The sequence below is a fragment of the Lactuca sativa genome, chromosome 8 (genome assembly GCF_002870075.4).
Source record: "Lactuca sativa cultivar Salinas chromosome 8, Lsat_Salinas_v11, whole genome shotgun sequence".
Classification (NCBI taxonomy): domain Eukaryota; kingdom Viridiplantae; phylum Streptophyta; class Magnoliopsida; order Asterales; family Asteraceae; genus Lactuca; species Lactuca sativa.
In genome coordinates, this window is record NC_056630.2 from 277870809 (window position 1) to 277885634 (window position 14826).

The 14826-nt window shown below is 33.3% G+C and overlaps 1 long non-coding RNA gene across 1 annotated transcript; it reads right to left on the minus strand.

Annotated features, from left to right (window-relative positions):
• Positions 1 to 11850: 11850 nt before the first annotated feature.
• LOC122195526 (uncharacterized) lies at positions 11851 to 13730 on the minus strand. The gene is made up of 3 exons (XR_006185793.2): positions 13252 to 13730; positions 13083 to 13154; positions 11851 to 12175 (listed from the first exon to the last, which is right to left on the minus strand). It is a non-coding gene; the product is annotated as an uncharacterized LOC122195526 (long non-coding RNA).
• Positions 13731 to 14826: the final 1096 nt, after the last annotated feature.

Here is a 14826-nt window from a genome sequence, read left to right on the forward strand (position 1 = left end):
TCCGACAGTAGTTGATGGTACGTTCCTTCTCGATAATTCATATGCATGCATACTATTCGATAGTGGAGCGGAGAGAAGCTTCGTGAGTCAAAACTTTATTCACTTACTTAAACATAAACCTAGCAAGTTAGAAAAATCATTCACTCTAGAAATGGCAAACGGATTAACGGAAAACACTAACTGCATATACATGGACTGTATATTAACTTTAGATGGTCATTCTTTCCCAATCAACCTCATGCCGATCCAAATTAAAAGTTTCGACGTCATAGTCGGCATGGATTGGTTAAGTCTTCTTCGCGCCGACATCATGTGCTTTGAGAAAGCAGTTTGTCTTAATCTCCCTAACGACGAAACATTAGTGATTTACGGCGACAAATCAAGTACAAACCTTCGCATCATTTCATGCATCCAAGCTCGAAAGTGTTTGCGGAAGGATTGTCAAGCATTTCTTGCACACATCGTCGATACGAGTTAGGAATTAAAGGACATCAAGAGCATTCCAGAAGTACGCGACTTTCCCGATATCTTTCTAGAAGAACTACTGGGATTACCACCACAACGCCAAGTCGAATTCAGAATCGACTTAGTTCCAGGGGCTACCCTAGTAGCGAAATCGCCTTATCCCTTGGCACCATCAGAGATGCAAGAACTTTCCAGTCAGCATAACGAACTCCATCAAACATGATTCATTAGACCAAGTTTCTCACCTTGGGGAGCATCGGTCTTGTTTGTAAAGAAGAAAGACGGATCGTTCTGCATGTGCATCGACTACAGAGATCTGAACAAGCTAACTGTCAAAAATCGTTATCCTTTGCCCCGCATTGACGACCTATTTGATCAACTTCAAGGAGCAAACTACTTCTCAAAGATAGATCTACGATCCGGATATCACCAATTACGAGTACTAGAGGAGGATATTCCCAAGACAACCTTCCGAACTCGTTATGGACACTACGAGTTTGTAGTGATGCCGTTCGGATTAACCAATGCACCAGCAGTATTCATGGACCTAATGAATAGGGTGTGTCATCCTTACTTGGATCAGTTCGTCATCGTCTTCATCGATGATATACTTATCTACTCCCGAAGTAAGGAAGAGCACAGTCAGCACCTACGAAAAGTCTTAGAAACATTGCGATCGGAGAAGCTCTATGTGAACTTCTCTAAATGCGAATTTTGGATTCGAAGAGTCGAATTATTGGGCCATGTTGTTAGCGAGAAGGGGATACACGTGGACCCCTCCAAAATTAAGGCCATTGAGAACTGGTCGGCACCAAAGACACCTACAGAGATTCATCAATTTCTAGGTCTTGCTGGCTACTATCGCAGATTCATAAAGAACTTCTCTAGCATTGCGAAACCTCTTACTACATTAACCCAGAAAGGCGTGGCCTTTGACTGGGAAGCAAAACAAGAGAAGGCGTTCCAAACACTAAAACAGGCCTTGTGCACCACGCCGATACTATCCCTCCCCGAAGGGATAGAGGATTTTGTAGTGTATTGCGATGCATCAAACCAAGGACTTGGTTGTGTTCTTATGCAAAGAGGGAAGGTTATTGCTTATGCCTCCCGACAGCTTAAGACACACAAAGTAAACTATACAACACACGATCTTGAGTTAGGAGCAGTGGTATTTGCTCTAAAGATCTGGAGACACTACCTGTACGGAACAAAGAGCACTATCTTCACCGACCACAAGAGCCTTCAACACATTTTTTATCAGAAGGAGCTTAACATGCGACAGCGACGATGGGTCGAGCTAATCAATGACTACGAATGTGAAATTCGTTATCATCCTGGCAAGGCCAATGTGGTAGCCGACGCCCTCAGTCGAAAAGAATACACTGGTCGGAGAGTCAAATCTCTGACTATGACTATCCATTCCCACTTATCCACACAAATTAAGGAGGCTCAACTGGAAGCTTTGCAACCTAAAAATGTGGCGGATGAATCCCTAAGAGAAATGGAAAAGAATCTAGAAATCAAGGGTGGCCGAGCATATTATCCCATGGACCGTATCTGGACACCGAAACATGGTGGTTTCAGAGACGTATTCATGGACGAAGCACACAACACGATATATTTCGTTCACCCAGGTTCAGGTAAAATGTATCTGGATCTTAAGAAACTGTACTGGTGACCTAACATGAAAGCAGAAATTGCTATCTTCGTAAGTAAATGCCTTACTTGCGCTAAGGTTAAGGTCGAGTATCAGAAACTGTCAGGATTACTACAACAACCGGAGATACCGGAATGGAAATGGGAACGGATTACTATGGACTTCATAACCAGGTTGCCCAAGACGACGGGTGGACTCGATACCATATGGGTCATCGTCGACAGATTGACCAAATCCGCGCATTTCCCACCAATCAAGGAGACTGACAAGATGGAAAAGCTTACAAGAACTTACATAAGAGAAATAGTGCGACTGCATGGTGTTCCGGGATCCATTATCTCCGATAGAGATAGCAGATTCACTTTAAGGTTTTGGCAGTCACTACAAAGTTCCCTGGGGACTAGGCTAGACATGAGTACAGCCTACCATCCACAAACAGACGGGCAAAGTGAGAACGATACAAACTTTGGAAGATATGCTGAGAGCCTATGTGATTGATTTTAGACAGACATGGGATGTCCATCTACCCCTTGTCGAATTTTCATACAACAATAGTTATCATATGAGCATAAAGGCTGCTCCATTTGAAGCCCTCTATGGCCGTAAGTGCAGGTCCCCTCTATGCTGGACTGAAGTTGGCGACACCCAGTTAGCTAAAGGACGAGTTCCTGAAAGCACTCTCACCGGTCCGAAAATCATACGGGAAACGACAGAGAAGATCGTTCAGATTCGTGAACGGTTGAAAGCCTCTAGAGACCAACAGAAAAGCTACGCTGACCAAAGGAGGAAACCTTTGGAATTCCAGGTAGGAGACCACGTTCTATTGAAGGTCTCACCATGGAAAGGCTTAATACGCTTTGGAAAGCGTGGAAAGCTAAATCCAAGATACGTAGGGCCTTTCGAGATTCTCGCCAGGATCGGCACTGTAGCTTACAAGCTTAATCTACCACGTGAACTTAGTAACATACATCCAACCTTCCATGTCTCGAACTTGAAAAAGTGTCTGTCTGATGAGACTCTTGTTATTCCACTCAACGAGATCGAGATCAACAAGAGCCTCAACTTTGTGGAAGAACCGGTAGAAATCATGGACCGAGAGGTCAAACAAACGAAACAAAGTCGCATACCCATCGTGAAGGTTCGCTGGAACGCCAAGCGAGGACCTGAATTCACATGGGAACGCGAAGATCAGATGAAACAAAAGTACCCTCATCTTTTTCTCTGATTCACAAGTATCTTTCTTACTTTAAATTTCGGGACGAAATTCCCTCTAACGGGGGGATGATGTGACAACCCGATATTTCAACTCTATGTAACGACCTAGAAAGTCAAGTATTGTAACTACTTTTGATATAATGAAATTAACTTCGAAAATAAAATGTCCAAAAAGTCTCTAAATAATTACCTACTATGTTTGATGTCATTAAACCGTGATCGTACGTAAAAAGAACGCCCAAATCCGACTTCGTATATTGAAGTTATGATTTTTCCAAGTTCGGCTTAACGACAGACAGCTAAAAACTTGAATCGGAGATCGAGCGACTTTTGGCCGGAATGACCTAAACGAGAATCGAAGGTCTCGGCAATGGTATTGCAACAGTAAAAAGTCTGGCGAGAATAGACGGCAGATAAAGAAGTTGTGAATTTCTAACGAAATTTTCTTACCGCGACCTTTTTAAAATAAATAATAAAAATAATTTCGAAATTTTCCGACGGAATCTAAGCGAAAGTTATAGAGAATAGTCTCACCTACGCGTGGATATAAAGAACGTCGAAAACGGAGTTCGTATGAGGAAGATATGAATTTTTGAAGTTTATTAAATATTAAAAATATAAAATTTAATAGAAATTTCGGTATTATCCGAAGGCTGAGTCGCACACGAGTACGCCCAGCGTACACGCATATGCCCAGCCTACTCAAGGCCTAGGCATCAGATCGTCCACGTCGCGCCCTATGCGAGCCTATGTCTAGTCTCATCCGGAGTCCGAAGTAGTCGAGGATGCGCTTATGCATGACGCACGAGTACGCCCAGCGTACTCGCGTACCCCCAGCGTACCGAGGCGGTTCCCAGCCCCTATAAAAGGGATGCTAGGGTTCCGAAGAAAGGGCTCATTTCTCTCTCAACTTTCTTGCGTTTTGCCTCGTTTTTCGTGCAACTGATATCCCGAAGTCCCGGTTACCTTGCTCAAGTCCCGAAGGTCGTTTGTGCTCCCGAGATTCCCGAGAATCCCGAGAAAATCCGCTTTCTCGAGTCGAAGTTCTGCTCAGTTTTCATCTCGCCTTTTTCGATCTTTCAAGTGAGTTCATGCCCTTATAATCCACACTTTTAAATGTTTTATAAATGCTTTTATATACTTTTAAGGGGGGGGGGGGGGATACAAGTAAACCACACGATTATTATCGCATGTTATATAAAGTTTCATTATACCTCTTTTATAAATGAAATCATATGTGATTTATAACTATTATAGGAAAACTTTCGTATGTAAAATATATCACGATAACATCATATTTTTGGAAATGAAAAATGTTGTTATATATATGTATAGATCAAACACTCTGCTTATACTGTATGTATATGTGTCCATCTTGGCACTATAAAAATTTTACTTTTCATAACAAGTGAGCATTTTCACTAGGGATTACTATACAAACGAGACACCCTTTTAGAAAACTATAATAAGTATAGTGTTGCGAGAACATTACGAACTTTTACATACTAGAAACACTATTTCAAGAAGTTTACTTTCACATACAAGAACAAATGAACATTTTCACACGTAAATCTGTTTTATACTAAGTTTTGTGAGACATTAACTTCACGTACGTTCGAGTACACATTTCAAGTCCTGTATTATATACCAGAATCCCTTGGAAGGGGAGCATGGTGTTTGTGTATAGATCTATACGGGCTTGACAACCTGCGCCCTGACTGTTAGCTACAGTCCACCATTTGGGGTGACAAACGTCAGAACATTCCAACGCCTGAAGAACGTTGTGTATAGGCATTTCTAGTCAATAGCATGGTTATAAAACTCACATGGAGTATTAAAAACACATTGATTTACGGGGTTTCTCAGACGTATTGGAAAGCTTATACGTACATACATTTTCTAGAAACAAACATTGCTCTTGATAGATGGCTACATTTATGCTAGTAGAAAATATAGGATTTTCTAGGAACAAACAAACAAGAACAAAACATTTCATTTCATACAAACATTGTCATTTAATACTTATGAAACTCACCAGCTTAAATGCTGATCTACTCATCATATTGTAATTGGTTTTTGAACATGTACCTTTTAACAATGTAAACTTTCAATTATATATATGATGGTTGTATTGCTTTCTTTACTATGTATTCATTTGTTACGTTACCACATGAAGTCATCCGCCCCCGAACGTTTCCGTCGTTCCGGTTTGGGGGTGTGACATAACCTGACACACAAGATCTTCAAGTCCCAAGATATGTTCACCATCTGTCACCACAATAAGTTTGAGTACTCCTCTTAGGCCAGTTCTAGAGTACGTCAATAAACAGAAGAACCTGAAGCTCCTGTGGTGAAATAAGTTATGTAATGTTAATCTATAACCAACCCAAATATACTTTAACACACAGATGACCAAATCAAGGAAAAGAATGTCGTAAATAAAGAGCCAGAAGAACCTGAAGCCTTTTGGTTATGATTTCAAGCATAAGCAAGCAAAAGAAGATGTGGATACTTGTAATCGAGGAGAGATTGAACCTGAGTCGGTGGAAGAAAATAAGAACAAAGTGGTGAGAAGAAGAGTAGGCAGAGTGAGGCAGTGGAGGAGACATCAACATAGGTAGTGGCGGTCAGTGGAAAATACCCAGCATACCCACCGGTCAACCCCTTGGCGTCGTAGCATTTTCGGAGGGTGCGCAACCATAATCTGTCGCGAGGAGGTGGAAAGAAGATGGAGGTTGATGAACCTGAACACAATAGGAAGAAAACATGTGCGCAACATGGTCATGATTCCACCAAAGATTCCCAATTTTCCAGGCGGTTCCACCCAACAATTCCAATAACCCCAAAAATTATAGCACCCCATAAAATATTAGCCGGTAAAAAGGATTGAAAGCCGATCAACAGCAACGCTCCAGCCATATGCACAAAAGAAGATGAGACGGAGGGGCGACGTTCTTGACGATACGTTTTACAAAACCGCTTGATTTCATTGGACGATAAACACGGTGGTCAGCAAGGCGGTGGAACCGCTAAAATCAAAAGGGGAAGTCGGTTCGAGGGAGCCAGCAAGAAACTAAGGTCACAGACGAAAAAAAAAAAGCAAAGTGTCAAAAGTCCAAAAATAGAAAAGTTTGGTGGCCAAAGTATGAAAAGGCAAAAAGGTACTCTAGGTAAGGCTCCCCACAGTTAAGTGTATATGTAATTATTGATTTAGTATTTTTACCGTATTTAATTATAACTAAGATTACCACTACACCCTTATATTATTAATTAATAATTTAATTCCTTCTAAAATCTGATTCGTTCCTAAGTCTACAAAATAAATGTTCATCCAAATATGAACCTACACACACACACAGATATATATATATATATATATATATATATATATATATATATATATATATATATATATATATATATATATACACACACACTATGTGTAACACCCATGTATTACATGAGTTCATTTTAAAAATATATATATATATATATATATATATATAAAATTCTAAACATTCGAGAAGTTTGAATTTATAAGAAAAATATAAAAAAATATTGAATTATTAAAATTAAATTGTTTGTTTTTTTTTTAATTAAACAAATAATTTAGATAAATAAACAACCGAAATAATGAAACTTTAATTTAGAAAAATAGAAATTAGATGGAAGTCAATTAATGAAATTGATATGCATTTATTATTATATTTATTGTAATTATTACATTTAAATATTATGTGAAAATTAATAAAATGCCATGTGGAAAAAAATTAATTGAAAATAACCACAAAATGACATATGGCCAAATCAATGAAAGTGTGACATGTAGCAAAAAGTTCTTTATTTATTAGGGAATATATATATATATATATATATATATATATATATATATATATATATATATATATATATATATAGAGAGAGAGAGAGAGAGAGAGAGGGGGGGGGGGGAGGGGGGAGGGTTCAATATAGAAAATAAAAAAAGTTGAGAATGAGGGAATCATTCTCACCACACATTTATTTTGCCGCAAAATAATTAGGCATACCGGCGGAAATGGATAACGGATACACATGTGTTTCCAACCAAACATGTTTCCTTAAAATATGCTAGGCATTACCTTAATATACACAAAAACATTTTTTTTTTTTTTGTTTTTTTTTGTTGTTTTTTTTGTTTTTAGAAAACTATTGTTATTGATAAATTATTTTAAATATATAAAAATTCATAATTTTTTATTCTCTATCAATAAAAATCCATATTGATATAGTTTTAAAATAAAATAAAAAATTTATTTTTTTTGATTTTCAGTTCTCGTTATTAATAAGTGAATAAAAATTCATCAGATTTTTATTACAATACATTCGTTATTCACTTATTAATAAAACGTATGCTTAACTTTTTTTTATAGTTTGAGTATCGTTCATATATGAATATAACACGTAATAAAGTTTTCTTACTTAAAATATATTTTTTTACTTCATCTTTCATCATATATTATATTTATATATGATTAAAACGTGTATTAGTTGTCGTCATATTTTATATTCATATATGAATGAAATATTTATCAGAATTTTTTACAGTTAATTTGCTATTCATATATGAATAAGTAGTGTATAAATGATACTTAAATGTGTAAAAAAAATAATCATATTTTTTAATTCATAAGTGAATAACGAATGTACTGTAACAAAAATCTTATGTATTTTTATTCACTTATGAATAACGATAAATGAAACTATAAAAAAAATCAATTTATCTTAAAACTATAACAATATGGATGTCTATTATAGAGAATAAAAAATTATGAATTTTGATATATTTAAAATCATTTTTCGATAAAAATAGATTCTTAAAAATTAAAAAACGAAAAAAACTATGTTTTTCTATATATTAAGGTAATGATTAGCATAGTTTAAGGAAACATGTTTTGTTGGAAAATACATGCGTATTCTTTCTCATTGTCGTCAGTACGATGAAGGCTTTTGCGGCAAAAATAAATGAATGACTGAGAATGATTCATGCATTCTCAACATTTTTTATTTTTTCAATTAAACTTACCTCTCTCTCTCTCTCTCTCTCTCTCTCTCTATATATATATATATATATATATATATATATATATATATATATATATATATATATATATATATATATATATATATAAAGAAAATTTAAGACTTCGTCCATAGTAAATGTTCTAAATATTAGTGTCCAACATAGGGTATTGGGATATTGTTATGTATGATTGTATGTATAACTTTCAACAAGATATAGATATCGGTCCAATCTTAAAATATTGTTCAAAATCAAAATGTTTGCATAATTAAAATATTAGTATTTAGTTTTATCTATATTTTAGCAACCATGCTGGAAATATATGTATGTGATTGTCATTTAAATAAAACGAAATGACTAAGATACGCTTTAATTGTGTATTATCTATATGCCCTTATTTACGCAATTTAAGCAACCATCACATATAGCGGGGAAATGTTGTAAACTTTATATATATATATATATATATATATATATATATATATATATATATATATATATATATATATATATATATATATATATATATATATATATATATATATATATATATATATATATATATATATATATATATATGCCCTTATTTTACCAACCACTATATAGGGGAAATGTTGAAAAAATGTATGTATGTGATTTGTCATTGAAATAATATGAAATAACTCTAAAAATGCGTAACAAATATCATGAGTGGTTTCGACTTTCAATATATATATATATATATATATATATATATATATATATATATATATATATATATATATATATATATATATATATATATATATATATATATATATATATTTGTCACCCTACACCCTTCAGACATCCTATAGATATCTTTGTGAAAAGTCAACCAATAGATAACTATTTTTAATCATTTTTTTCAAAAAACAACGTAAATTTAACCAATAAAAATACCTTAAAAATTATATATGGTGTCTAAATAGTAAAATGGAGTGTCTATTTAGCCAGCCCTCTATATATATATATATATATATATATATATATATATATATATATATATATATATATATATATATATATATATATATATATATATATATATATATATATATATATATATAGGAGTAGGATCAAATGAGAACACCTAAAAGGTTGAGAACGCGAGAACAGATCTGAACCATTTAAATATTTAGATCTAAGGCTATTATTAAACGGGCAATTTATGATAAATTCTAAAACTACGGGCATTAAAGTGTAACTTTTAAATTGCCAGAAGGGCATAATAGGAATTGCAAATTTACCTATTTCCTACAATTTCTCACCATCTCTCCTCTTTCCTTTCATAATCCAATATCTTTATCTCCTTCGATCTCTCTCTAGGGTTTCAAAATAAACACCTCTCTCAATGAATTCGGGTCCCTTTTCTTTCCTCTCTTCCCGTCGATCGCTCCACTGTCGTCTTACCCTAACTACTTCTATCACCTCTCGCTTCAACACCGATTATAATCGATGATATCCGTGCCACAAAACCGACAGGTGATTGATTTCTCTCGATCTACTCGTTGAATTGATAGGGACGAATACAGACGAACCACAAAACCGACTAACATCTCCCTTGATCGATCTCTCGCTCTCGTTCTAGATCCATCAATGGCGCTCAATCTTCGTCAAAGACAGACATGTGATTGATTTCTCTCCCCCATATGTCTATTGCCCGATTTTCATGTATCTCAAGCTCCGATCGGATATGAAATTAAGCCTGAATGTCTATCACGATTAATATAAACATAATCTGGATCTTAAATAAATTTATATATATGTATGCTGTGGATTTATGATCTAATTATCGAAACACCGTCCATTTTAAATCCGAATCTGAAAATCAATGTTTATTGAGGTATTACATCGGATGGGCACTGATAGCGAATCATATGAAATAATATTGATACGCCTTCTCATAAGAAATCGAACGGTTTTCTATATTGTGTTCTTTAATTTGAAGCTACAGCACCATCTCATCCGATTTCATGCTTTTGTACGATCCGATTTCATGCTTTTGTACGAGATATTGTAGGTTTTTTCTATAATTAGTGAGTTTTGATCCGCATATTGAAGTATATGTATGTGTATGAGTAACTTGGAGGCTTACACTTGAGTAGAAATAGAAATGTTTTCGGATTGCATAACTTGAATATTTAAAAATAAATGTAGTTATTTGATATGGAGTTTCAGAGTTTTCATACCATACCATTGTAGTTGTTTTTTTCCTTGCAAACAAAGCAAAACATGATCTAATTTTGTATATACTTTCGGAGTGCATAGCTCGGATGCTAAATCTGAATCAACCTATAAACGCAAGTGGAACAGCAAACGAGGAAGTTTACAAGATACTGATTTATGACAAGTTCTGTCAAGACATTCTGTCCCCTCTGATCCATGTGAAGGATATCCACAAGCATGGTGTGACCCTCTACTTCGTTACCGATAAAAACCGCAAACACCTCTAGTGGGGGTGTTTTTGTTACACCTCGAAGACAGGAGAAAAAGAAGGGAGTGTGAGAGGAAATGGAAGAATGAAAAATTGTATTTATCTGTGAATAGCAGTGCATTCATGTGTGAATAATAGTGAATGAATAGCAGTGCATTCATGTGTGAATAGTAGTGTATTCATTTGTGAATAACAGTGAATTAATGTATTTATTTATAATTAGAGGTATTCATTTATTCAATTCTGAATAACAAGGTATATATTTGTTAATAGCAGTGTATTCATTTATGAATAATAGTGTAAGCATGTGTTAATGAGTATATTTATTTATGATTAGAGGTATTCTTTTTATGGAGAAATGATAATTTTTACACTCTTTTTATTTTCAGTTGATTAAAAAAAGAAATTGGATTACTTGTAAATTGATGTGTATTTATTTTTTATTGGAGTAGTATTAGGGTTTTTGAAAAAAAATCATTTATGAATACAAATGTACTAATTTGGTATTCGATTTCTATTCATTTTTTAGCACAAAAAAAAAGGTAAAATAGGAGAAAAAAATGATTTTTTTAAGAATTTTTTTTTCAGTTTTAAAATATATTTTGATAAAAATGTTTTTTATATTCCATTAATAAGAAAAATAAAAAATTGAATATTTATTTCTTTTTTGGTAACTGGTCCTAAATTTAAGGGAATTTGATTGAATTTTATTTTATTTTAATTTAATTAAAATATACAATTACTAGTATACCCTTATATATTGATTGGTCCAGAATTGTTCTCGCGTTCTCAACCTTTTAGGTGTTCTCATTTGATCCTCTCCCTATATATGGTATATATATATATATATATATATATATATATATATATATATATATATATATATATATATATATACCATCTTATAAAGAGTATATAAATGTGGGCCGCATCAAAATTAAGACTAAGTCTTAAAATTAAGACTAAGTCTTAAAAAACAAGGAGAGTGGATGTTGGCCATTGGATCTAATTTACATGATTTGGATCTAATTTGAATGGTCTAAGATGGTGATCCTTGAGAATAAGAATCAGCCAATCAAAATAATAGGATTACATATTTAACTTTTACAAAAAGCAGACTCTTCATTATATAAACTCTAGCACCAGCATTATACCCTCACATTCTCTCTCTCTCTCTCTCTCTCTCTCTCTCTCTCTCTCTCTCTCTCAAACGTAGCCCCCTATTCTCTTTCTTTATTTCTTTGTTTTTTTGAACATTTTTTTGTTCAGCCTCATTATCTTTCTATACACCACCAGGTAGCACTTTCTTCACATTCATCTTTTCCTGTCAAAATAAAAAGTAGCATAATGTTAGCCATTTTCATTGAACATCAGTACCTTTCTATAAATTTATCGTTTGGTTATTGTACATGTTTTAAGCATTCAAAAGGTTCATTCTTCACTTTATTTAAAACTAAACTAGTAATACTTATTTTTAACTGGTAGGAATTTGATATCATAATGTTAACCATTTTCATTGAACATCATTACAACAAACCTATCAAGTTTTCTTATGGGGTTGAATTTTGATGGTGACATATTAAAAAAAGAGGTTTGCATGAATCTCTCATCCTGATTAAGATAACTACTTGGTGTTTGGTGTCATGGAAGGTGGCTTTGGTGTATTTGTGTCTCATGTTAAAAAGGATTCACTTTCATCTGTTGACAAACAAGAATAGTTCCCAGTTAAAGCTTAATAACCATACATATAATGTACTTGTGATTTGAGATTTGTAGGTAACATTAGCTTCCTATTTCTTTCCCAATTTATTATTTATGATTTTAATTATTTTCAATCTTCAAATATATAAGAAAACAATGAGTTTTTTTCAAGGTTCAGATCTAAAATGTGAGAAATTGAATTGAGAAATTGAAATGAGTTTAATCCTTGGTACTATTATATTATTTCCTTTAATAATTCTGATCCATAAACAAACTCACTTCAGTTTCTCAATCAATTTTGAAGACAAATATAGATTTTAATACAAAGTTTCAAGGTTCAAAACCACATATGTTCTTTAAAAAGCCTATAACCACCATTACACATCGCATCTGGAATACATATGGGCACAACCTTAATAATTAAAATCCAGTTGAGCCAAAATCCAGATCTAGAAAATAAAATTAACTTTAAAATATTCAAAATTAAATTGTTGAGAGTTTTAAGTAATGAGGATTTCGTTTGTTTTCACCTTACAACCGAGACCAGAGCCAACAATTGTTGCTTTCGTTTTTGCCTTACAACCAAGGCCAACACTATTGATCTTTGTTTTCCAGCATCAACCCACAAAAGAAAAGGAAATAAGAAAAAATAACTAATATTTGAAATGGGACAGCAAAGAAAATTCCGATAAGCCTTACATCAACTGCTTTCGTTTTCGTTCCATTTCGTTTTCGTTCCAACAAACCAACAACCACCACCTTATATCAACCCCTCTCGAACATCACTGATAACGATCACCTTCACCTACTGCTGCCATCGAGAATTCGAGACCAGAACCACCTGCTGGGTTGCCATTTTTTTGAAGAACATCATCACCACTCCACTGCTGCAATCGAGCTCCTCCGTCTTCGACAACCCGACTTCACCAGTAAAACCCAAGAACCTCGAAGATCCTGCAGCTTCTTCTTCGTTTTTCACATCCAAACTGGAAACCAAACTTCACGACACCATCGAACCAAGAAAGATAGATTAAGAAAAAAAAAACAATATTTGATTTATTTCAAACTCTTGATTGAAAGGAAGAACAAGAAAAAAGATTTCTTGATTTCTTTTGTTTGTGTCGACTTGAACAAGGAGAAAGAACAAGAAAGAAAGAAATTATTTGTGTTCCTTTGGTTATCGATGAAAGAAAAGAAACAATAAGGATATTTGTTCTCTTTTGTCGGCTGGACAAACAAAAGATTAGGGCAACAACAAGGATTTGGGCTTAACCTAATCAATTTGGGCTAACTTCAAAAGTTTATTTGGAACCGATCATAATCAACAAAGCAGTTTATAAATTATTTAATTTTATGTGTTTAAAGTTTAATTCCATGTTACTATTATTTGAAATTATAAACGTATTATGTTTTGGTTATATAAGGTAAAATAAATGTAATAAAAGAAAAGTAAAAAGATAATGGTATGTTTAAATAAAATCTAGGCTGTGAAATCTTAATTGGAAATGAAGAAAAAATATGGCGTGTATATTTTTGCTTGAAAATATGAAAAGTACTCGAGCCTACAATTTATTTGTAACCCTCTTTTTCCTTCATTTAGCGTATATTTTCTGTTATTGTTATTAATTTATATTATAAAAAATAATGAATAAAAAAGTTGAATGTACACAAAAAAGAAAGAATAAGTCTGTTAAAAATAATGAATATATTTTGTTTTAAGTTGAAGTCTTTAACTCATATTAAATGGAATTGTGAGATGTGAGTTTGTACTACAAAAGCAATATAGATTAATGAGATGTTATTTTTGAATTAAAGAACAATCTATATCTAGGTTTTATTAAAATTGTTCATAAACAATTTAATTTTATCTTTAACCAAAACAACAAAATATATTTATTTTTAACACAAAAAAGCAACATTATATATAACCAAAATCATCAATATCCTTATCTATTTAACCTAAAAACAATATATTACATGATTTATAAATAAAAATAATATACGAAACATATGTATTCACCGATTTAGTACAATATGCCGAAACAAACAAATCGTTGAAATTAAGCAAACCAAAACGAAACTATTTGACAATCGTCAAAACGAAATGAATTTTATCTAAAAACTAATCGTCGTCACCGCTGAAAACGAAAGGAAACTAAATGTCGATCAAACCTATTCACGGATCCTGCATTGAAGACCGTTGCATATACTTTTACATTTAATCTAATCGTAAAATAAAAACTAGAGCAATAGATTACACCGAATTTGAAACTA